General features: G+C 38.7%; 1 protein-coding gene and 1 pseudogene across 1 annotated transcript in view; one reads left to right on the top strand and one right to left on the bottom strand.

The window, feature by feature from the left end:
• DCHS2 (dachsous cadherin-related 2) overlaps positions 1–24,346 on the top strand; it is a gene marked incomplete at its 5' end in the record, with an annotated part of 172,806 nt that overhangs the window by 54,802 nt on the left and 93,658 nt on the right. The gene's annotated exons all lie outside the window — the stretch shown is intronic.
• LOC118612713 lies at positions 22,993–23,111 on the bottom strand (annotated as a pseudogene).

Below are 24,346 nucleotides of genomic sequence, written 5' to 3'. Positions count from 1 at the left end.
GCTAGAGCTTTTGTGTAGTAGTTTGTCCTTTCATTCAGCAGAGACTCAGGCATGACTTTGACAGTGCATCTTTTTACCGAAGGGATCGACCCCACCAGGCCCTGTTGCATGGCTGTGGTGAATAATTACTGTCACCTGTTACTTGGCCTTGATCCTTCAGCTCAGAGATCCTGTTTATCTGCCACTGTCAAGGTGTGCTTATCAGGAATCTGCTTTCTGCAGCGTGGTCTTCTCTCTTGCTTGGAAAAGATGTTAATTAAAAAAGAAATAGAGCTGCCAAAAGTGAATTATTGTGGTCCATGGTTATCTTTGGACTCTAGACCTATTGTAGATGTCATTACTGTGGGAGAGGGGGCAGTCCTATAGCCAGCATCCTCTAGCGACCATTCATTACCAGGTAGGCAGTGTGTGCAGATAACGCAGTCCTGAATCTTAAATAGGCTTGAATGAGGATTAAAACAAACAGATGTCTGTTTTCAGCCAGACATCTGATTTGAGGTAAAGGGTTAGACACATTAGCCTAACGAATTTTATTGAGAGCCTGCACAGTTTCAGACAAGTTGCAGTTTTAAAAACCCCTAGCATCAGTGCACATACATATCTTCATAGTGTGCATTTGTGCTGTTTATCCTGAAATCCCAAAGATTCTCGTTTGATTTAGTAATTCAATTTAGTGCCTGCGTGATTCATTTTCTCAAAAGAAACTTCGTTTTCATCGTTTAGATCTGCAGCTGGCTTTTATCTTCATTTTCCTGTTCTCGCATGTGTTTTCTTTTCCTATTCACTGGAAATTTTCATTTTTTTCTACAGCCTGTATTTTCTCAAGCTCCTTATAATCGTTATATAAAGACAAGTGAAGCTTTTTATCGTTACGTTTTTCAGACACTGTACACATTTGCTTGATATGTTAAGAAGCTCTTTCCCGGGTTCATTTTTACTATCATTTACATTCAGCTCAGTGACTTACTTCTCTTTCTACCCTGAATTACAGTTGTTTGAGATCCAATTGAACTCTGAGTTCTTGAATTCTCTGATTCTCCTTTCATTTACCTGCTTTTTCAACCACATCGGCTATTATTTGGAAAGGAGACTTCTTACACATTTACGAAGTAAAAACTCAGCAAGTTTTCATCAAGCTCCTACTATGTGTATCTTAGATACAATAATTCATCAAAAATGAGTTGCATATATATTTTTAAATGTCAAAAAGCGCAAGGAAGAGAAGGTAGGATGCTTTAAGCCTCCGCTGAGGAAAGTGTGGACCCTGGAGCAGTAGTGTTGGCATCGCTTGGGAACTTGTTAGAAATGCAGACTCTCAGGCTGCCTCCAAATTTACTGAACCAGAGTCTGAATTTAATTAACCAGAGTTTATTAAGATCCCAGGTTATTCGTATGTGTTTTAAAGTTTAAGAAAAATGCGCAGAAGTGTCTAATAAAATTTTATTTATTTACTTATTGTCAATATACAATATTACGGTTATTTGACATTTTTATACCTTACAGTGTAATCACCCCACTAAGTCTAGTAAAATCACTTGTCACTGTGCATTGCGAACTTGTCGCAATATTTCACGTGTCCCCCCACTGCCCTCCCCTTTTGGTCTATCTATGAGTCTGTTTTGTTTTTTTGTTTTGTTTTGTTTTGTTTTTCAGATGATAAAATTTTAAGTATGCTGTAGTAGATTTTAGTTATTTGATAATTATGGCTAAAGCACACAAATAGAGATTCCAGAACAAGTTTAGTTATTTCAGTGATGAAAAGAAGCTCACAGTTGCAGTGACACGTTGCAGAGGCTTTCAGCCAAGCTCACTTTTTTCAGTTTGTTCACAGTACACCTGGGAGAACATAGTGTAAATGGGAAAGAATGACCGAGTTCCCTTGTCTCTCTGACAAGCCACACACTTGGGACCGTCCTGGGGGTGGTGAAACTATGGTCTTCGTGTATTTTTTAGCCGTATGAGTCCCATTCGCGTTGCTTCTAACAGAGGACAAACCTCTCAAGAGTGTGCTTGTGTAAATATTATAATGAAAATATCGTAATAAAATTCGCATCTGTGATCCATGCAGCTGGGGGAGGCTGTAATGGGGAGAGAAGAAGGACAGGGACAGATGGGGTTGGGGTCTGACAAGGAAGGAGCGATTTGTGTTAGTTTTGGCCTCGGAGCATAAAAACATCTGGGAAGTGAAACGAGGGAGGCTGACTGGAGCTGTGAACCTTTGCCAAGACTGTGTAAGAAACGCGCAGTGAGGACCTAGCCGCAGCAACGCTGACTTCTCGCTTCTCAGCTTCCAGCTTCGAAATTAAAAACAAACAAACAAACAAACAAGCCAGAGAAACCGTATTGCTACACATGGGGAAAGTGGCCATATTTATACACATTTATTAGGTATGATTTTCCTGCGTTCCCCTCCTGTGGTAATAAGCTGGTGGCTCAGGAAAGTGAGTGGAGCTACCACGTGCTCTGGGAGATTGTGAATGGGCAGAACGTCAAGTCCACTTCTGGAGTCTCGAGATGTTAGCGAGGTCCCCTCTAGAGCCAGGACTAGAAGGATCAGACGGCAGAAATGGGGAAACACTGGTAGGAGGCCTCAGAGAGTGTGAAGCCTTAAAAACCGAAGACTCATTCCTGGGTGGGGAATAGCACCGGAGGCCTTAAGGAAAAGAAAAGATGTTGGGTAAACACAGCCTCTCTGGCCTTGTCAGCTGCTAGTGACCAGGGGCCCGGGTAACTGTGGGGTCAGCTATGTTCCTCCGGTTTCTTGCGGGGTCTCTTATCCCAGCAGGAAATAGAAAACCGGACAGTGTGCATGGCACTTTCTCTCCCTCGCGGTCACAGTCCCCCCGTGTTCGTGCTGTGGACCCTCCTTCCAGGCCGTTCTTTGGGTCCACGCTCCCCTTCTCTCTGCGGTCTCTTCTCCCGCGCCCTGCCGGTGCTCTCCAGCCCCACAGCGTTGATCCCGACCATCTCATTTAGCGCTGTCTTCCTGCTGTGTCCACCCCGTGCATGCCGTTCTGTGTCCATCTCATTTTTACAGCATCAGTATTTAGCCAAAGAAAATAGCCATTTCTGAGGCAGTTGAACAGCTGTTACAGCTTGTCAGAGGACATATTATAGGGGACGAGCCTTTTGCCACACCCATGTGAGCTCATCTTGGAACCGTGGACCAAAGTTCACCCTGTGAGCAGCTGTCGGGGATGGGAAGCACTCCCACTGTTGAACTGCTGCTTCTCCAATGGCGTGACTGCCGTGGCACGTTCAGATCTTTGTGAACGATGCCCTTTGATCCACCTACTCTTGGTCTCCCTCGTATATCATTTGCAAAGGAGGTGGGCAGGGTCTCACTTCCAGTCTTCCCTTCATTTCTCTGTATTTTGAATACCTACATTAGTTTTTTAGGTATTCATGTAAGATGAGTACTACTTCCCATTTTGGAAGGACTAAGGTCCTAATATTTTAAAAGTTTAGCTTTAGGTGGGAAATGGGGAGGTTGTGGTCGGATCAGTTCAATAATAGTGAGTGATAAATTATTGTTTTGAGTAAGGAAACAAATATACAGTGATGTCAGAGATGCTTCTTAAATTAGGGCCTAATTTTTTGGCAGGTGTCATATTTCCCCTGGCCAAAAAAAAAAAAAAGAGATTGTTTGGAGATGTTTTTTTGCCTTTATTCTATATTATATTCTCTGGGATTTTTCTGCTTCGTTTCCCTTAATGTTGGGATTAGCTTTTAAACATATAGAAATATTACTCTGAATTGTAATATCTATCTGTCCGTCTATCTAATTTATGTATCTATCTATCTGTCATCTTCAACAAATGTTTATTGACTGCCTTCTCTCTGCCTGGCACTGTGCTGGAAGCTGAGGGTAATGGTGGTGACAAAATTGTTTTTGTTTTGGGGGGAGTGCAGGGGAAGAATATAAAACAGCAAATCAACAAATAAATGAAGATTATTTCAGATATTAAGTACAAAGAGGAAAATAGATTCATCAGGGTCCTAGCCATTTGAGAAATTTAATAAAAATTCTATTTTTAAAGACATGGGCAGGGGCAGGGTAAGGAGACCCCATGAATTAATGCAGCACTGAGCCTGGCAACAGAGGCAAATCCTGAAGTGAAGCACCCAGCTACCTGAAGGACATAGAGGACCAGGTGGAGAGGACTTCTCTATAGGGGCTCTGACCTTCAGTGGGGCCTCAGCCTGCTCTTGCATCTTCGTAAGAAGGGAACTGGGGCAGTAAGTGGCCAGCTTCCCAGGATCCCAGTTGGCCTGACCCACTGGAAGTCACACGGTGAGGGAACCTGTCAGCACCAAGCTGGTCAAGAAGGGAAGGTTTGGTGGTGGGACGCCCAGTTGAAAGGACGCACGAGAAGCCGACCTGAGAATGAAACGGCAGGCACCAACTTTATCGTGGGGAGCGCGTGCTTCTGTGCTAGGGGACCACATGGGCTTTACATATGTCAGAGAACAATAGTGGCACGCTGCCACACATGCGTGATACAGTAAGCTGAATCATATTTACACAAGTTAGGCGCAGGTGCCCTACCACATTAATGTAACATTCTAAATCTGGAGTCCTATCCCTAGTTGTGAGCCTGGATCACAGCCAGGCCTGGGACCCACAGAGCCAGATGATGTAATCATACAAATCACTCTTCTAGGGCACAGGGCAGGTGGGAGAAAGGTGGATAGTGTGGATCCCGCGGGGCAGGGAGGATATTTAGGACCAGAGTGAACTATGGGCTGTACAATGGGTGGTGATCTAAAATGTCATGTTGTTTCTGCCACAAAGGTGCTCGCAGTTTATTTGAGGTGATCAAAAATAAATTCATAAAAAAAATAACTAGCAAAATAAAACTGGTTATAGGCGATAAAAGTGTTATACACTATAACTCTTATACTTGAGAACAAGAAGAGATTATTTCTGCTTTGGGAGATAAGGAAACATTTCCGGGAATGTAATTGGAATTGAGCTTAAAGAATAAATAAATTGTTAAGAGCTGGGAAAGCGAAGGAAACACTCCAGGACTATAACATGTCATGGGATAAAGTGCACAGATGGGACACATTTTAGGAACAATTTGGCTAAAGTGGTTGGGCGATTTTACAATCCTTTTAGAATTATAGACTTGTAATGAAAATAAACCTACTCCCTTCTAAACTGCCACTCAGTGTAGATATCACATGTGTAGGTACTAGCTAGCTTCCTTTCTTCCTCCTTCTCTTCTTTTCCCTCTGTATTTTTCTTTCCCCTCCATCTTTAACTCTTTGCCTTTCAATAAGCATTTACTGAGTGTTTACGATTTGTGTAGTTGCAATAAGCAAGCAATACAACACTCATTGAACAAGACTGTGTCCCTGATGAGTCAAGGAGTTTAATTTCAATCTCATCATTCTCAGCGATTGAACAAGGTCATAATACTAATAGCTAACACTTATTGACCATTTTTTATATACCAGACACTGTTTTTATCCGAAAAGACTTGGTTTGTCTTATGAGGAATGCACTAAAGACTTCATTTTGTAAAGAGCAGGGATTACTGAAAAGATCGTCCATATTTTGATTCTACAAAGGTATGTTTGACTGTTTTAAAAGAAGCACTCATTTGCTAAAACAGCAAATTAACTGGGTAACCTCATGCATATCAAGTGTATCTAAGATTTTAATTTTGCATAAATCGTGGAAGAGGAAGATGTTGTCAGGGAGAGACCAGCAGAGGTTGAGTTTGTTTGGGTCCAAAGTGATTTCCTTTCACTTTGTCGGAGCACCTCTCTGCCCTCCTCCTTTCTGGGATTCCAGACCTCGGGTCAGCAGTAAACCAAGCAGGTTAAGGTTTCACACAGGATGGCAGGAAATTGAGAGAAGCAGCCAGGCTGAGGAGGGGGCACCCCCGAGGCTCAGCTCCAGGAGAGACTGCAGGCTCCGGGATTGCAGCACTGGTTCCTCTCCAGAGGAGGTGACACATCTGACTTTGCACTCTGTCCTCAGAGAGATGTCTCTTCAGAGGCTTGCTGCGGTTTCTCTTCATTTCCGATGTTGACAAGACAGAATTCATTTGGAAAAAGGAGAGCTTCATGACTCACAGTTAGCTAGTGTGTGTGTGTGTGTGTGTGTGTGTGTGTGTGTGTGTGTGAGAGAGAGAGAGAGAGAGAGAGAGAGAGAGAGAGAGAGAGAGAGACAGAGAGAGAGACCGAGAGAGAGAGACTGAGACAGAGACAGAGAATTTAAGCTCTTTAGGAACTGAGTTTCTCTTATAACTCTTAAGTCTTTTCTTTTAAACTTTAAGCTAATTTAAAGAAATAAGTTAGGATGGTGGACACACAATGCAATATACAGATGATGTGTTATTGAATTATACGCTTGAGACCTATATAATTTTATTAGCCAATATACCTCGATAGATTTAATAAAAAAAATAAGTTAGTACAAAAATAGCAATGGCCTATATTGGTAAAGGGTAATATATTTTATTTTCCCTGCATGACATATATGAATTACAGATTTGTCTCTTATGAAAGTTTTTCATGCTTGCTTCGGCAGCATATATACTAAAATTGGAAAGTTTTTCCTCAAGAATGATTAACCTTCTCGGGTAGAGTTTTAATGCTAGTCTTAATTAAATTTGTTCATTAAATGTAGCTGAGGCACCATCATAATATTTCAATTGACGTAATCACTGGGCAGCAAAGGAAATATGACTAATGTGATTTTAAAATGATCTGGCTGAATGCGTTCCACACATAAGAGACATGTTTTAAATTTGCATTTGCACTACCAAAATCCTGGAATTTATGTATTTGAGAAGTTAAGGTGATACCAGCGTTAACTTTCTCATTTTTTAACTTGCTTTCCGAAGTTAATTCCATATCAAATACATGTAGAGATAAAAGATACTGTTGAGCGGAATTCCAGGGACATGACGCAGGTGGCCTGAGGGTGGGAGATAGACTATTCTTGGGGTAGGTGGGGGGAGCAACAGGCAAGGTTCAGTTTCAGAAACTCTAGCTTTTGGAAGGAGATGGGGGAGGGAGGGGTCAGGAAGGAGGCGCAGTGTGGAGACAGGCTTTTGGCCTGTCCCAGCACCAGAAGGTGGTTCCCTTGAGACTGCTGCTGTGGCATCTGCAGTTAAGTAGGCTTTGCAAACGTTGGCATAGGGGCCTTCTTCCAGATTCTGGAGAAAGGAAGCACTTTACAAAAGACTAGGAAGGAGACTCGAGTTTGTGTGGATTTCACTGATGTAGAAGGGGACCGTCAGAGTGTGAGCTCTCAGCATCGGATGGAAAAAGCTCCCAGGACTTTTCTCCTGTGGTGGACTGTGTCACATGGTCTAAAGCATGTGGAAGGGCAGGGCATTACTGGGAGTTTTTAAGTTCCTAACTGCTTATCAACAAGAAGAGAGAAAGGTTTTCTAAGTATATTCGGTTTGGAATGTCTGCTTGGATGAGGTCGCTGCTAGAGTTATTTGTAGTTGGGTTACCGCATAACTGCTTCATCACACACCTGCAGAGCCTCTGAGTTTTTGCTCCAGGTGAAGGAGATTGAAGATGACATAAAAAAAGAGAAAAACATGGTAGCTTTCTTGCAGCAAATTAACAGAGACCAGATAAGAGACTCTTGTTGAACCGTAAATTAAGGTAGATATGACTCAGCCTCTCTAAGTCAGGTTTGTAATAAATGAGAAAGTTCTCATGGTGGGGAAGGAGGAACGAGCCCTCTATTCCAAGCAGAACACTCTTCAGGTCCAGAATTTGGGCATATGAGTATGTACCCTGTCCTCCTCCATGTTATAACAGAGGGGATTTCTCTGACCACTTATTCTCTGGCTCATGGCAGACCCCGATATGTGTGAGACAGTCTCAGGAATCCCTGCGACATGGGGAGTGTGGGCATCTCCACATTTCTGGGAGTGTTTGGTATCCAGCTGCTTTCATAAGGGAAAGGATTAGGGGAGCCGGCATCTTTCTTCTCTGGTGAGAGATGCAGACCCTGGAGTAGGGGAAGATTGGAACCTGATGCTGACTGCTTCCTTTCCAAGACAGACACTTAGATCCTAGCTCCAAAATTAGTTAGAGCAAACTTTGGTGTATGCAGTCACGTGCAGTGGGGAAATTGGTCATGTCGCCCAACACAACAGCAGAAGAAGAAAGGAAGGTGGGATCTGTGCTGCAAGTCAGAAGAGATTCACTTGCCACAAGCGAATAGAACACATGATCCCTCTGAGAGAAAACTGCGCAATAGATTTGCCAGGAGTCCAAAAAGTTTTCCTGGATGTAATGAGCTGATGGCATTTAGTCATTAACATTCCTGTGTGGGGTTGACGCTCACGAGAAAAACATTAAGGGCTATAATCGGCACTTCCGGCCACAGCGGAGTAACCCTCCCACCATAAACAACTCTAAAATCAGACAGAATACATGAGATAACTGTTTTCTGGTCTTAGATAATAGGCAGAATAGGACTGAGGTTCTTGAGCAAATAGAAACACGTGAGATAAGGCACTTGTTTGCCCTGGCTCTTGGATTCAAGACACCTTTCTAATCGTGGAAAAGTAAGGAGGAGCTAAGAGAAGCTTGCTGAGTGAGAGTCAGTGATTGGGTTTCGGGGCTGCTAAAACTTTGTAGAGTGCTGGAGAGGAATAATTTGCTCAGAGGGAGACCCAAAAATCTGTATGGGTACGTAACCTAGATCTGTGGCCCAGGCCTGGGCTGCGTACGTGCAGGCCAGGACTCTGAGGTAGAGCAGAGAGCAGGAGAGCAGTTTCTGTGGGGTGAGAGGTGACACAGAAACCCGAGTGCATGTGGTGCCGGCCATGTTGGAGTTCCGTCGCAGAGATGGGGAGACCTCATTGAATGACTTGGGCATTCCTTTGAGAACACACAAAAGTCACACTCTAAGAATAAGAACTATGCCCTCAAGTAAGAATAAAACACCAACTCTTAAAAGGAAGACAGCATAAAACAGGCTCTTTACAATGTGTCACACACAATGCCCAGTGCACAATAAAATTTCTTTTGAAGCATATGAAGAAGCAGGAAAATGTGACCCAGAGAAATAGAGCTCGAAATAGCCAGGAGGTTAGGTTTAGGAGACATGGACTTTAAAACAGCTATTGTAAATATGTTCAAGGACTTAAAAAGAAAAGGATGGTCCTAGTGCGGGAACATATGGGGATGTCAGCAAAAAGAAAATAGAAACTATAAAAATGATCTAAATGGCAGCTATAGAAATGAAAAGGACAATATCTGAAATAAAAAGTCCAATCTAAAGCATAGAAAGAAAAATGTTTTTTAAAAAGTGAACAGAGCCTCAGTGATGTCTAGGACGATATAATCTATTATACACATAATTAGAGTCTCTGAGGGAGAAGAGAGTAAATGGAGCATCACAAAATATATATATTTGAAGAAATAGGGCTAAAAATTCCCCAAATTTGGAGAAAAACATTAATGTACATATCTAAGAACATCAGCACCAAATCCAAAGCAAGGTAAATAGAAAGTGAAATCCACTTAGAGATATTGTCATTAAACTGCCCAAAACTAAAGGTGAGGAGAACATCATGAAAGTGGTCAGAACAGGGAAGTATAATAGTGGAAACGTATTATACACTAGGGGACAACAGCTTAAGATAAACTACACAGATTACAGATGGTAAGCATCAGAAAGATGGCAAGGCTCTGTCTTTTAAGATGAAGTAGACAAAAATTATTACCACAGACCAAGGAGGATATTTCATGCCATTTCAATGACAAAAGGACAATTAATCACGAAGACATAATCATCCTAAATGCCCGTGTATCTAATAACAGAGTTGCAAAATACCCGAGGCAAAATCTTACAGACCTGAAAGGAGAAATAACAAAACACACAGGTTGGAGATTCTAGCAGCCCTTCTGAGTAATTGATAGATTAAGTAGAACCCCACCCCCCACCAAAAATAGCATGAAGATTTACATAGTTGGCGCTTATAGAACCTATGTCCAGCAACTGTAGAACACGCATTGTTTTTAAGTATGCGTGGAATGTTCAATGTCATAGGTCATATACTGGGCCATAAAAAAAGGTCTCAACACATTTAAGAGATTGAAATCTTAGAGACTATGTTCGCTAAGTTAGAAATTAAGCTAGAAATCAATAACAATAGGATTTTTTGAGGGGGGGGGAACAAATATTTGAACATTAAATAATATGCTTCTAAATACATAAGTCCATGAAGAAATTGAAAAGGAAATTAGAAAATATTTTTAAGTAAATGATAATAAAAATACAACATTAAAATCTGTGGGATGCAGTTAAAGCAGTTATTAGAGGGAAATGTTTTATTTTACATACTTGGAAATGCAAGATAGAGGAAAGTAGTAAACAGAAGAAGGAAACTATAAAGAGAAAAGTAGAATTCCATAAAGTAGAACATAGATATTAGAGAAAATTACCATGCGAAAATTTATTTTATAACATTAATAAAATTGATTAGCCCCTAACAAGAATAATCAAAGAAAAAAGAGAAAAAATGAATTATCATTAATAAGAATGAAAATGAGGATATTAATGTAGAATCTATATATGTTCAAAAGATATTATGAAAAACTTGATGTCAAGGAATTCAGTAACATACGAAAAGGACAAATAATCAACTTACAAAACTGACACAAAAAGATGTGAAAAATCTCAGTAGCTCTATGTCTATTTAAGAAATAGAATGTGTGATAACTACCCACTCCTCACCAGCATGAGAAAGCTCCAGGCTCAGGTGCTGTTATGGGTGAATTTGATCAGTCATACAGGAAAGAATTAATACCAATTTCACATAAACTCAGAAAATTGAGGTTAGAGGAATATTTTCCAACTCATGTTATGAGCCCAGGATAACCTTGAGTTTAAAACCTAATCAAGACATTATAAGTAAACAAAGTTACAACCAGTATACCTCATGAACATAGATTGTAAAAGTCCTGAATAAAACAGTAGAAAACCAAATCCAATGACATATGAAAAGGGTAATAAAAGGGGTTTATCCCAGAAGTACAAGGTTGTTCCCTATTTGAAAATCAATGTGAATCAGCCCCATTAACAGAAAAAAACTCTATATGATCATCTCAATAAATATAGAAAACATATTTGATAAAATTTGACACTTGTTCAAGATTTAAAGAAAAACTGCTGTTAAACTGGAAATAGAACTCAGTAAACGGCTTCTATAAAAAAAAGTTATAGCTAACTATGCTTAATGATGGGAGACTGAGTGCTTTTTTCTTAAGATCAGAAGAAATGCAAAAATGCTTATTTTCATCACTTCTATTCAATATTGTACTGTTAAGGTCTTTACTAGAACAGTAAGGCAAGAAAAAGAAATAAAGACAAAAGGTTGGAAAGGATAAAATAAAAGTCTTTATCCATAGATTACATTATCATTTATGTAGAAAACCCTAATAAATGTACAATAATTTATTAATAAGTGGATTTAGCAAGATCACAGGATACAAGCTTTAGATACAAAAGAAACCTTTTTCTATATATTCACCATGAAAATAGTAAGTGAAAATTTTAAAACTCAATTTTTAAATAGTATAAAAAATAATATACATAGGAATACATTTAATAAAAGATGTATAGGACATTTGAAAACTATAAAACTTTGCTGAGAGAAAATAGAGCTCTAAATAAATACACATATAATGTTCATAGACTAGTGTACTTAATGCTTTTAATATGTGACTTCTTCCCAAACTGATCTATAGTTTTATCAGAGTCCCAATCAACATTCCAACAGTCTGATTTGACAAAAGTTGCAAGTCGATTCTAAAATCTGTACTTGATTATATATAGGATCTGGAATAGCCAAACATTTTTAGGAAAAAAAAAAGTTTGAAAGACTAGCTTTAACTGATTCAAGACTTTGTATAAAGCTAAAAAATTGAGAAAGTACAGCGTTGGCATAAAGAAAAATTAGTGGAACAGAAATAGAGTTCAGAAAGAGGTACTCATAATTGATTTTTAACAGAGGTACCAGGGCAATTAAATGGTGAAAAGAAAGTCTTTTAAATAAATTATCGTGGAATGATTGGATATGTGTAAGGGAGGACACTTGCCCACAGTCTCGCACCATACACAAAAATTAATTTGAAATTGCTAATAGACCAAAATGTAAAAGCTAAAACTTTCAAACTTCTAGAAGGAAACACAGAATATCTTGCACTCCTGAGGTAGGAAAAGATTTTGTGGAGAGGGCTCAAAAAAAGCCCAAACCATAAACGAAAAAAAAAAAAAACAACTGGTAAAATTGAACTTCATAAAAAGTAAAAAGTTATGCTCATCAAAAGACACTATTAAGAAAATGAAAAAGCAAAATGCATATTGGCAGAGTGTATTTGCTATCTTGCCATATTAATAATAAAATATGAAATAAGTCTATAAAAAAGTCAAAATACTTGAACAGACGCCTTACTGAAAAATACAGGAATGTCCAATAAACCTATGAAAAGTGTTCAACATCATTAATTATTAGGAAAGTAAAAATTAAAGTCATATTGACATACTTTACATTCACTAGAATGGATAAAATTAAAAAGTCTGATAATATCAGTCTAGATTAGGATATGCAGCAGCTGGAACTCTCACATGTTGCTGGTAAAATATTTTGGGAGAAGTGTTTGGTAGCTTCTTAGGAAGTTAAATATACACTTACCCCATAACCCTGGAATTCTATGGCTAGATTTTTACCCAAGAAAAATGACAACTTATGTCTACAAAAAACATGTACAAGAATGTTCATAGCAACTTCATTCATAATAGCCCCAAAAAGAAACAATACAGTTTTTCATGGTGAATGGAAAAATAAATTGTGCTATTTAGATTTAATGTCATACCACCCAGCACTATAAATGAATGATCTTTGAAACATGAAACACTATGGATGAATTTAAAAAACCTAACGGTAAGTGAAAGAAACCAGACACAAAAAAGCACATATATGGGTTTATTTATTTGAAGTTAATAAACTAATAAAATTAATCTATGCCAGTAGAAATTAAAATGATAGTTGCCTATGGGGGCGGAGAGTGAGTGGGTGAAGAAATGAGGAAAGTTTTTGGGGTGATCGTAATGCTCTATATTTTGATTTGTGTGCTGGTCGCTCAGATATTTATATGTATATCGTCTATCTCTCCATCTCTCTCTACATATCTATGTCTATATCCATATCTATATCTTTATCTTTCTCAAAACTATCTAACTATACCTTAAGATCAATGCATATCACCGAATATAAATTTTTCTGTAAAATAAAAATGAGGGGAAAAAGCTTAGGGTAAGAAAATAGACTTCATTTCATTTTCTGGAGCTAATCACAGTCAGAGGTTGGGAGCCTGGAGGCGTGAGCAGAGAATGGTGGGCTGGGTGGAGGATAAAGGAAGAGGTGAAGGTGAGCATAACAGAGCAGCGGGGAGAGGGAGGGTTTCATAGCTATCATCAGGGTATTTAGGGAATTCTGTTTGTGCGAAGCAGCATGAAGACTTCTCATCTCTTCACGAAAACCAGAAACACTATTATTCTTCTTGGTTTTCAGAGTAGATTTGTGTTGCTTTTGAAAGTGTCACCATACTAAGTTCATAAGGGTTTCAGATAGTCCAGAGCATTCAGTTCTCTTGTTTGACCACCAAATAACACACTACTCTTACAGGATGGGGGTGGTCCTGGGGAATGTAGTATAAACTCCTGGACGAGAAGGTCCTTTGAAGGAAGTTCCGCAGTGGTCCTCATAGCATCAGACAAGGGCTAGCCCTGAGAGCCTGGTCACTTTATAGGTTGTAAATATCACTCGTGTTTTATAAATGAAAAATTGTGGCAATTTCTTCAAGGGTTGCTTGTACAGAGTGAACCCCTTTGGGATTGATGCTCTCTTGCTTGTTCACAGTAATTTGGAATTGCTTCTCTATTTCTTTGTCCCTAAGGGGACCCCTAGGTATCCCTAACTGTTGTGAAACAGACTGGAGCTATGAAACCTCAGCAGAACATTCTGGGCGCAGCTGGAATTTACTTTGTTTACTGCTCAGCCCCTAAAGACCCGCATTAATTACGGATTCAGCTTTGGTGTTTGAATCCCTTTGCCACCAACTCCCTCTGCTGGCCTGGAATTTGCATCTTACTACTCAACCCTTTCCCCCATTTCGTATGATTTTTATCTCCTTGGGATATAAAGATGCAACCCCAAACACGAATGAAATGTTTATGAGTAAGCACAATAAAACTTAATCATTATTACTTCCAGTTCTAATTTTCCTGCCCACCTTTGTGTCTTTACCCATCAAAACTCTGACCCTTCTGTTGTCATACTATGTGACTTAGTTCTTAACCCTTTGTCCCAAAACATTGCAATACAGCAATAAGGCATGTCTCAAATAATGTGTTCCCCCCACCCTAAATGCAGAGTCCGTACAAAATGTATTTCCACAAAATATTTCTAACTGTTAACAGATTTGTGCTTACCTGATTTTCCAGTTTGGGGGGGGGGCAGATTTTAATGTTAAAATCTTGCGTGCTATCTGATTTGAGGGCAGGATTAAGAGCAAAGGGGGAAGGGCGCGGAGGTGGAAGTCGAATTATTCTTAACAGTTCTGGGAATGATACCATGTTTTAAAATCAATCCAGAATGGAAAAGAGAAGTTGCTTTCAGGCATGACAGTCTAGCATTTACAGCTCAATTTCTGTTTCCAGTTCTCCCAGAAGACAGATATCATGAAATCTTTTATGAAACTCCAAACCTCCTCTTCAGATGATGTTTTGGAGGTATGGAAAAAACCCACAAACACTGAAGACTTATGTCGATACAGGGGAAAATCTGTCTGTTTCCTATTCTTGGACCTAGTGAGAAGGAGGTGGGAGTGGAGGGGAGAGTCCTAGGAATTTGAGCATATTAAAGGAAAAACTGTCCTTCTAAAGCCTCTGTCAGTGTTTTGCTCCCAAATGTATAGACTTGTAATAAGTCACCTCTATTAAATAGAATATTTTAATGAGTTTTTGAGTTTATGCACATCTAGACTCAGGCTTTAGGTCTGAGTAGGAAAGGAGAATTAAACTTCTTATAGTATATTGATATGACTTTAGTGATTGAGGCTGGCAGTCAGTCTGGGGTGAAAGGGCCCTACTTGGGAGCTTACTGGAATGAGAATGACTAAGAGTGACACTGTCATGGAGATGGCCTTATAAGGATCGGCATCCAATAACGCCTTCCCGAAATCATTTGAGAACTTTGCAAGTTATTCCATGTGATAAGCACATTATTTGAGACACGCTGTATTGCTAAGCCCCACAGTGCAGTGTTGGGGCATGGTGATGGAGAACGACTGAACTCAACGTGACGACAGAAGTTTTGGAGTTGTGTCGGGTAAAGACAGGAAAGTAGGCAGGAAACCGAGCCTGGGAATCCTGTGACTAAATTTTATTGAGTGTTTATTACATACCAGGCATTGGGCACTTTCTATGTATTATTTCATTGAATCTTCACTGCAGGAAGTGGCTATTATTCCTATTTACCGACGTTAGTAAATGTACCCAGGATTTAAATTCCTATTTGGTGCCTCTATTTGTACAGGGCATAGAGAAAATTTACCATATATAATTCTTTTTTTTTAAAGGAAATTAAAATCAAACCAACAAATATTCATTGATCATAGTATTAGGCCTCGTGGGAACATAGATTTTGGATTATTTGCCCTTAAAACAGAAGAAGATCCTACCATTTGTGACAACATGGTTGAACCTCGAAGACATTATACTAAATAAAATAAGCCAGACATGAAAAGAAAAATACTGCATGATCTCACTTATCTGTGGAATCTAAAAAAGTCAAATATGTAGCAGAGAGTAGGTGGTTACCAGGGGCAAGGAGGTGGGGAGGCCTGGGGAGATGTTGGTCAAAGGGTACAAAGTTTCAGTTATGCAGGATGCATATATTCTAGAGATCTAATGTACAGTACAGTGACAATTGTTAATAATACTGTATTGTATACTGGAAATGTGCTAAGAGTAGATGTTAGCTCTCTCACACACAAAAGGTACCTTAACTATATGAGGAGATGACTGTGTTCATTAGCTTGACTGTCATAATCATTTTACTGTGTGTGTGTGTATAAAATTAAATTAAAAAAGATAGAAGATAAGCATGTGTCAGATAGGACTCCTCACTCTTCCCAAAGCAAAATCAAAACCCAAAGCATAACTACTTCTACACCTGTCCTTACCTCCTTTCTAGCCTCAGTCCTTGATCCACTCATCAACATTTTCTATCTTCGAACTCTCCTCTTACCAACTCTATTACTTATACATAGTTTGACTTTAACCAGCTGAGAGATAAGCAGATATTCTGAGATGATGTGCCAGGTTTTCATTATTCATGTGTGTGTAAATGAGGGAGAAGGGAAAATTACTTCTCAGCCCTTCCCTCATCTCCTCATTGTGAGAAGCTTTTACTGTGAAAGCAGCATACAGAATTTGTTGGGAAAGGTGAAATCTGGGTCTTAGAAAATGCCATTTTTAAAAGAAAACCCCTCGTAAAAAGTGAATGTTTTGTTTATTCTCGAAAATGACCCTTAGGCTCAAAGAGTGAGAGAAAGAGTGCTCTCTAACGAGGGGCAGCGTTCTGGAAAAACCAGAGGACGCAGGGTCGGGTTCGTCGCAGTTTTGTCACACTGGTCATGTGTTTGGTAAGAAGCTTAAGAGGTATGAGTGAACTGTTTTTATTTGATACGATGCAATATGTTATTGAAGTGGTGCCCATATCTTAATTTGGGCCATTTTCAGGAATACAAATGGGCTTTCTTCTTGAATGTAGTACAGGTAGCCTAGACCTTGACAGCTTTAATTTTAAACATTTGGCTTAATTTATGAAAGAAGTTAATAATAGACATAGAGTAAATAACCAGTCATTAAGTCCTTAGCACAAATTATATGTGTGACGAAGTAGGATTGAACAAAGATGTAAGATACATTTGCCTAATTCATGTTCACTTAAGCAACTGTTTGTGTCTCTTCGCTATTCCAACTTTCATGGATCTTCCAATGTCGTTAGAATATAGCACACGTTTGACTGCATGTTCTGCTTCACGGTGTGATGCCCTTGTCTACTCTTAGCTATTACTGCCTGTACTGCCTGCCCCGGGGCCTCCTCCACTCCACACAGGCATGGGTAAGACAGTCACGGCTCTTATTTTTTGTTTGGTGTATAATTTTACCAAGGATTCTTTCCTCTTCTCTTAAGTTATTCAATTGCTACAAATTCCTTAAGATCCTATTTAAAGAAATAATGGCAGAAAGATTTGAGATGTACAAATAACTCAATTGGGGGAATCGTCAGTATTATAACAATGAAATAGATAAGTGCCTATGGGAGTTTAGTGGAAAGGACAATTACTTCAGTTGAGTTCGTCAAGGAGGGCTTCTTGGAAGAGGTATCTATTGCATTGGGCTTTGTGTTCACATAAGTGAATGAATTACGAGTAGGATTTGATTATAGTGAAGTGAAGGGGGTGAGAAATTCCATGCAGAGAGAACACCAGGAGACAAAGCCTAGGGCAAAGAATGTGTGAAACAGGGGGTTATGTATTTTGACAGGAACACAAGCATTAAAAGCAAAATGAGAGAAGATAGGTTATAAAGGTGGGTTAGGGACACCATGGAAACTGAATGCAAAGTGTTGCCACTGGGGACGCAATCAACTCTATTCCCTTCCTGAGTCAGAGCCAATTAAAAGGTCTCAGGGGTCAACAAATTGGGATTATAATGTCATCATTATTACCATTAAAGCTAATTAGAGAATGTTCTTTCAGACCAGCAGCCAAGTGGGCTTGTAAATTAGGCAGAATTACCAAACCAGAATGGAAGGCATGGGGCAACTGAAGGCCTCTCTTGCAGGGGAAGGTCTCTAACCATATGTTTAGAGTGATCCTCTGTCCTTGGTCAGTTATTAATCACATAGCCGTTATGTTTATAACATCCATTTCTGTAGGATGCTATTTAAGTTATTGTATTTTGTACTCCACCTAATTAAAAAAATATGAAACTGCTAACAAAACTATATGAAATTCAGAAACACGAAAATAAAGGGAAAATGGTACAAAAGCAAAGTGAAGTGGCATAGTAAGATGATGCCGGGAAGAATTTAGTATGTGGAAGTAAAGTCTGCAAGATCATGCACATGCATTAAAGCAGGTACAATTCCCCAGAGTGACAAGATTCATGTAGTCCCCCAGTTAGAAGCATTTCAACTACTCAAGAGAAGAAGCATTGACTTTCCTGGAACTAAAGCCTGGGGGTATTTTTTCCCTGTAGGTCTTTATAAAGGGAACACAGAAATGTAATGGGATTTCCTCTAAAGATTATGCTTACGATAAATATACAGCTCTGTAAATGTTTGCATGGGGGGCAGGGAGGCAACGCAGTGCAGCCCATGTTTCCATTAGATCTACGCTTACTGCCTTCTCTTTTCCCTCGAGAAAGCGAAACTGCTAAGTGGAGTCTCGGTTTTCAAACCTTAACATTTGCCAACTGTGACTCTGTTGCTTTTTCAGGTGCGAAAATTGTGGTTAACTATATTTCCACATGTCAGAGCTCGTATTGGAACTCACGGCCTGAAGTTATGGTGTGGACTTGATAACAGGACATCACTTTTAAAAATTCTTAATCTTTTAGCAGGAAATGACATGGGACATCTCTTGTAGAGTTCTTAATCTTTTCAGTAAACCTAGTTGTTTTCTTCCTTTTTTTTTTTTTTTTTAGGAAAAAGGCCCTCTCCCTCAAATCCAGATAATTGCCCTGAAACTGGTGACTCAGATCCTCTGGCTATTGATAAAGGTCATGGGCCCATTGTTAACAGAAATAGTGTTAGGCCAGGCAGGGCCCTTAGAGTCTGAGAGGGCAGGGGAGTTAGGCTAAAGGTCTTTTTCACTCTTTAAGAGACATATTAACCAAGCCTGTTTCCCTTTACTCACTTAATAAGCAAATCAATAATGGAAATTAATAGATATGTGATTTAAATAACAAGTTTATATCTTCTTTTCCTTGTCTAGGGACTGAGGTGGCACTTCTGACTGAGACAGAAAGGGAAAGAGCTCCATGAAACCCTTGTAGGCAGGGACTATGGCCCTTCTCTGTAGGAAGCAGATACAGAAGAGCCCTCCCATCTCTCAACATCCATACTAATAATAAGGGGGTTCATGGCTCTTTAAGAAAGAGTTAGGCAGGAAAGTTAGTTAGGGGGTTTCAGATCTGCCTGCAAAGCTACTGAGGTCATCCTATCCTAGAAAGGGTTTGCTCTAATCCACCCACAATTAAGCAAACCAGAAGGCATTTTTAGGCTAAAAGTAACTTCCACAAAGACACAAGTAAGCAGAGAATTAGTTGCCAGTTAATGCCAGTCACTGGTACCTACGTAATGAAGACCTCGATGACCTGCAACTCACCTGAGCCTCATTATACCATCATTATAATATGATGCAGATACCCAGAAGTTTATTAATATCATTATAACAGACTGAATTCTGGGAACAAACATGCACAGAAAGCAAATGATTAATCATTGAGTCCTGTCAATCTTAGTTGTTAATTAAGGAAGCCCACTCTAAGTAACCACCCACAGCAAATGGGGATAAAAACCACATAGGCCTTGTTACCAGGTCTTTCGAGCCATACTTCTCTTGCTCAGGCCTGCTTCCATGTCTGGAAGTGTACTTTCTCTTCTAATAAAGCTTTTCTTTTCTGCTGGACTTCGATGTCTTGCTCAGTTCTTTGTTCGAGACATCAAGAACCTGGACAGCATGCTGGGAGAGGACCCCCACTCTCCGGGAACAGACTTAACCTCACTTGGCCTTCCACTATTCATCTTTTCACTAGGATTTTTCAAACTCATGCGCCCGCTCCCCCCACTCCCCTTGATTTTAGAGTGCACCTGTTTGTATTTATATGTGGGAATACGCCTTTTCACTGGGAAGACCCCTGGGCATAAATTTAGGGTATCTCTTTGTTTTACAAAACATACACAGGAAAAATACAACTAAAAGATAAAAGTCACATGGTTCTAATTTATGATATTCATTCCCGAAAGAGAATGAGATGCTTAAACATAAATCCTTTAAAAAAAAAAATCCAAAAACCAGCTGCTCTTTCTAGACTTTGCAGGCCTTTCAGGGTGTTCTTTGTGGGTGAAGGGAGGAGAGGGTGGCCTTGAAAAATCACACAATATGGAAGATTATATATATATATATATATACACGTGTATATATATACATGTGTATATATATACATGTGTATATATATAAATATGTGTATATGTATATAAATACGTGTGTGTGTGTATATATATATGTATATAAAATACAGAGTACATATAATAGATTATCAAAAGAACCAGACTCCATAGAAAACACTATAAAAACATAGCATTTAAAAAGTGCATGTTTGCCATGAGTGCATCCCAAGAGAGAACACCTGTTAAGAGTTTGGGGTATATTGTTCATATTTTTATTTTCTCTGGAAATATGTAACTCTGCACAATAATCTATCTTGAGTTAGGAAACTGGTTAAAAGGAAATGAGCCTTGCCTTTCAGTGACCTACGGGGGCCACGTGGTCCGTCGCCATCATCGCCTGTTTTTCATGTTGAAGGAGGACAGGTGTGTGGGTGCTGGCAGGAAAAATCATATCTGATTTTCTTCCTCTGCTGGGGAACACATAGGTGGAGCCCCCAAACGTGTAAAGTCACCTTTGTGTTCTCGATTCTTGCACATATATGGTGGCTAGAGGGTTGTAAAGTCAGGCGTGGTGCTTCTAGCCTCGCTGTCCATTTGCCCTGGCTTCCATACTGGGCTTCAGTCCTGTTCGCATATGGACCCTCTTTTGAAGAGGCATTCCTTTGCCTCAGTCTGTCAGTCTTTTTAACTCTTCCTCTGTTCTTCGACACCTTATCTCCTTGCAAACCTAGCCCCAGGAATTCTCTGATCTGTCCTTTTTGCCTCTGAAGAAGGGATGATTCTAGTCCTGAGGCTGAGGTGAGGGAGAAGGCTTTCGTCTGGTCTGGACAGCTGTGGAATACCCAAGAGGGATGTTCAGACATCCCTCACGGTGAGAGCTCATCCCTCCCTCACCTACCTGCCATAGTATCCTTGCATCGCCAGGATCATTGTAAAAGCCATTCTCTTCCCTTAGCTTGTGATGCCCTAGACTCAAAAGCAGTAGGACCGTTGCAACACATGTTGTTATTATTTCTTTAATTCAAAAGTGGGACCTTACTGGATCTATAAATTTTTATAACTTTAACTCTTAATATATTTTATTTATTTTTATATGTGTGTATATGTGGATCTGCATTATTCTTTTTAATACATGTATACTATTCCACTGTATAGCTTTAAAATTAACCAACTCCATTTTTTGAAGGACTTTTTGTATTGTTTTCAATTTTTTACTGTAAATTGGGCATATCTTCAACATTCACTGGGTGTGATAGCATTTTTTATTTTTCCCCAATCATTTTTTATTTTCCCAAGGTAAAAATAATATTAAACAGTAATAAAAAAAGATTAGATCAGAGCTTATTTAATTATTTTTGAAGTCAAGTATCTTTGTAGATGTTCATTGGCCTGTGCTTATCTCACTTGATCTTTCAACATCATTCAGTAACTTCTACTTCTAAGGTAAGGGACATAGTCTATAACTCTTTTGCCGGACATTTTTTTCTTGTGGAGAAAGTTTAGAGGAGTAACTCTTAGGATTTTGACTTGAGTCACATGGTCTATAACTATTTTACTGGATATTTTTTCTTGTGGAGAAAGTTTAGAAGAGTAACTCAGGTTTTTGAATTGAGTCACAGAGTAGATGGAGATGCCATTTGATTGGAAAAAAAACAGAGAGAAGTGACTTGGGGCAGGGGATGGAAAGAAATTGAAATTTCTATTTTGGACATGTTGAATGGGAGGTGCCATGAACCGTGCCTAGTGGGCTGATCATGGAGGTACTGCCATATGTAAGTCTGGAACACAAGAAATATGAAATTGGAGTTGTCTTACTAGGAGAAATTTAGAGAGACTGGAGGAGATCACCAAAGCAAGGATTCCAGAAAGAGAAAAGGAGACATTAACTCGGCAGCTTGAAAATACTAATGTTTATGTATATGAGGCATATTTAAAATTAAATTCCATTGTGAAATCTTGAGGTAGGAAGAGATAATAGAGATAGGGTATCAGCTTTTATAATCCATTTCTTCTTTCAAATCTCATATAAGGCTCATACTGGATAAAGAATTTATGTCTGAGCTTCAGAAAAATAAAATCTTGGAGGAAATGTTTAGTTAAGACCTTGTCACGAATTTGACATTTAGAGATTTATGGTATTAGACATTGTGAATATCTCTGATAATCACATGGTTTTTGGATAGACAAAAGATTTTTGGATAGACAAAAGATTTTTGATCATGTAATTCTTTGTGTTTCCAGATACCTGTAAGAATACTATGAAAATATTTAATTAAAGATTGATTTGCTTTTGAAAGACCACATTTTATTAGTTTGGTGATGAAGAGTAGTGTAAAGTAGCTGTAAATGATGGTTGTCTTGAACAGTTAAGGGAGTTATATTGTGATATTGTTTGTGAAAATAATACGAAATACAAATTAGATGATCAGAAGAACCAGAGCTAATAGAATTTTACTTTTATTGCTAATACTATTAATGTCAATAATAAACAATTAGTAAGAGACTTTGAAACTCTTGCAGTTATAATTTCTAAAATGACATCATAATTGTTTTTCATGTGTATCTGGAAGTTAAAGATGATGCGAGTATATTTTAGACTACTGTGTATATGTGTTTGTGTATGAATTACTTATCATATTGAAGTGAATTGATTTTTTTTTTTTTTTTTTTTTAGGAAAGGCAACCCTTGGTTGACCTCACAAATTGCAAGAATCTTGTCAGCTTACAATCCCTTATTTTTTATTTTTTATGCCTACAGTACCTGGTCATCCTAGGTGGTCTCCCATCCAAGTACTAACCAGGCCCAACCCTACTTAGCTTCCGAAATCAAACCGGACTGGGCTTATTCAGGGTGGCATGGCCATAGACAAAAGTGAATTGATTTTTGAATGTTAGTATTGAGTCAACCAGTTTACTTAAAATTGCTACCAGAATTTCTATCTGATCTTTTGCCATAGATTATTAAGACTATCAGCAGCCTAAAATACTTAAATCAAAGACAAGCATGATTTTTAAAGTACCAATCAATGGATCAGCTACTGGCAACCTAATTTTTATACCATAAATATTTTTATACCATAAATATCAGTTAATTATTCTTTTAAAGATGGCCGACCTCATCGAAACAGAGCCATTGGTGGAGAAGAGCACTGGAAGTGCTTCATGGGCTGTGGGGCGGGTGACTCGGTTCCTCTAACTTTAACATCCTTTGATCCCTTTTAGTAAAGGTACATTGGAGGGTTTTGGGGAGGTTTAGTTTAGTTTGATTTGAGTGTTTGTGTATTTGTATGTGTTTAATTATAGAGTCATAGGATCTTCATAAAAGAGTCCTCCTCCCCCTTTCCTCCCCCCCTCCCTTTTTGAATTTAGCTTTCCTATAGAAATAGAATGTGGAGGCATATATGACTGGAGAATAAACTTGCCTATAAATCCAACTCAAATACACTATCTCAAAAGATACACATTAGACTGGAGTCACTTCAATATAACAAATATTTATATCACCCAGTTTTCAAATCTATAAAATGGTAATAAGAATTCTTTCCTTGAATAACTAAAATTTTTAAGTCAAATGAAAATACATTTCTAGGTATTTTACTCTTTTTGATTCGATTGTAAATAGGATTGTTTTCTTAATATCTCCTTCTGATAGTCTGATATTTCATTATTATTTATGGAAATGCACATAATTTTTGTATATTGATTTTGTGTCTTGAAACTTTACTGTATTTATTGCTTAGTTCTAGCAGTTTTTTTTTACATGGAGTCTTTAGTGTTTTCTACATATAGTATCGTTCTATCTACAATTAGAGACTTTCTTTCTTTCTTTCTTTCTTTCTTTCTTTCTTTCTTTCTTTCTTTCTTTCTTTCTTTCTCTTTCTTTCTCTCTTTCTCTCTCTCTCTCTCTCTCTCTCTCTCTCTCTCTCTCTCTCTCTCTCTCTCTGAGTTTGATGTTTTTTATTTCTTCTTAAATGCTCTGTCTTGAACTTTCAATACTATGTTAGATAGAAGTGTGGAGTGGGTATCCTTGTCTCATTCCCAATCTTAGAAGAAAAGCTTTCAGCTTTTCATCATTGAGTTTAATGTTTGTTAACGGCTTGATT

The sequence above is a fragment of the Rousettus aegyptiacus genome, unplaced genomic scaffold (assembly GCF_014176215.1).
Source record: "Rousettus aegyptiacus isolate mRouAeg1 unplaced genomic scaffold, mRouAeg1.p scaffold_m13_p_16, whole genome shotgun sequence".
NCBI classification, from domain to species: Eukaryota; Metazoa; Chordata; class Mammalia; order Chiroptera; family Pteropodidae; genus Rousettus; species Rousettus aegyptiacus.
Note: the sequence above shows the minus strand (reverse complement) of the source record. Positions and strands in the feature narration are given on the sequence as shown.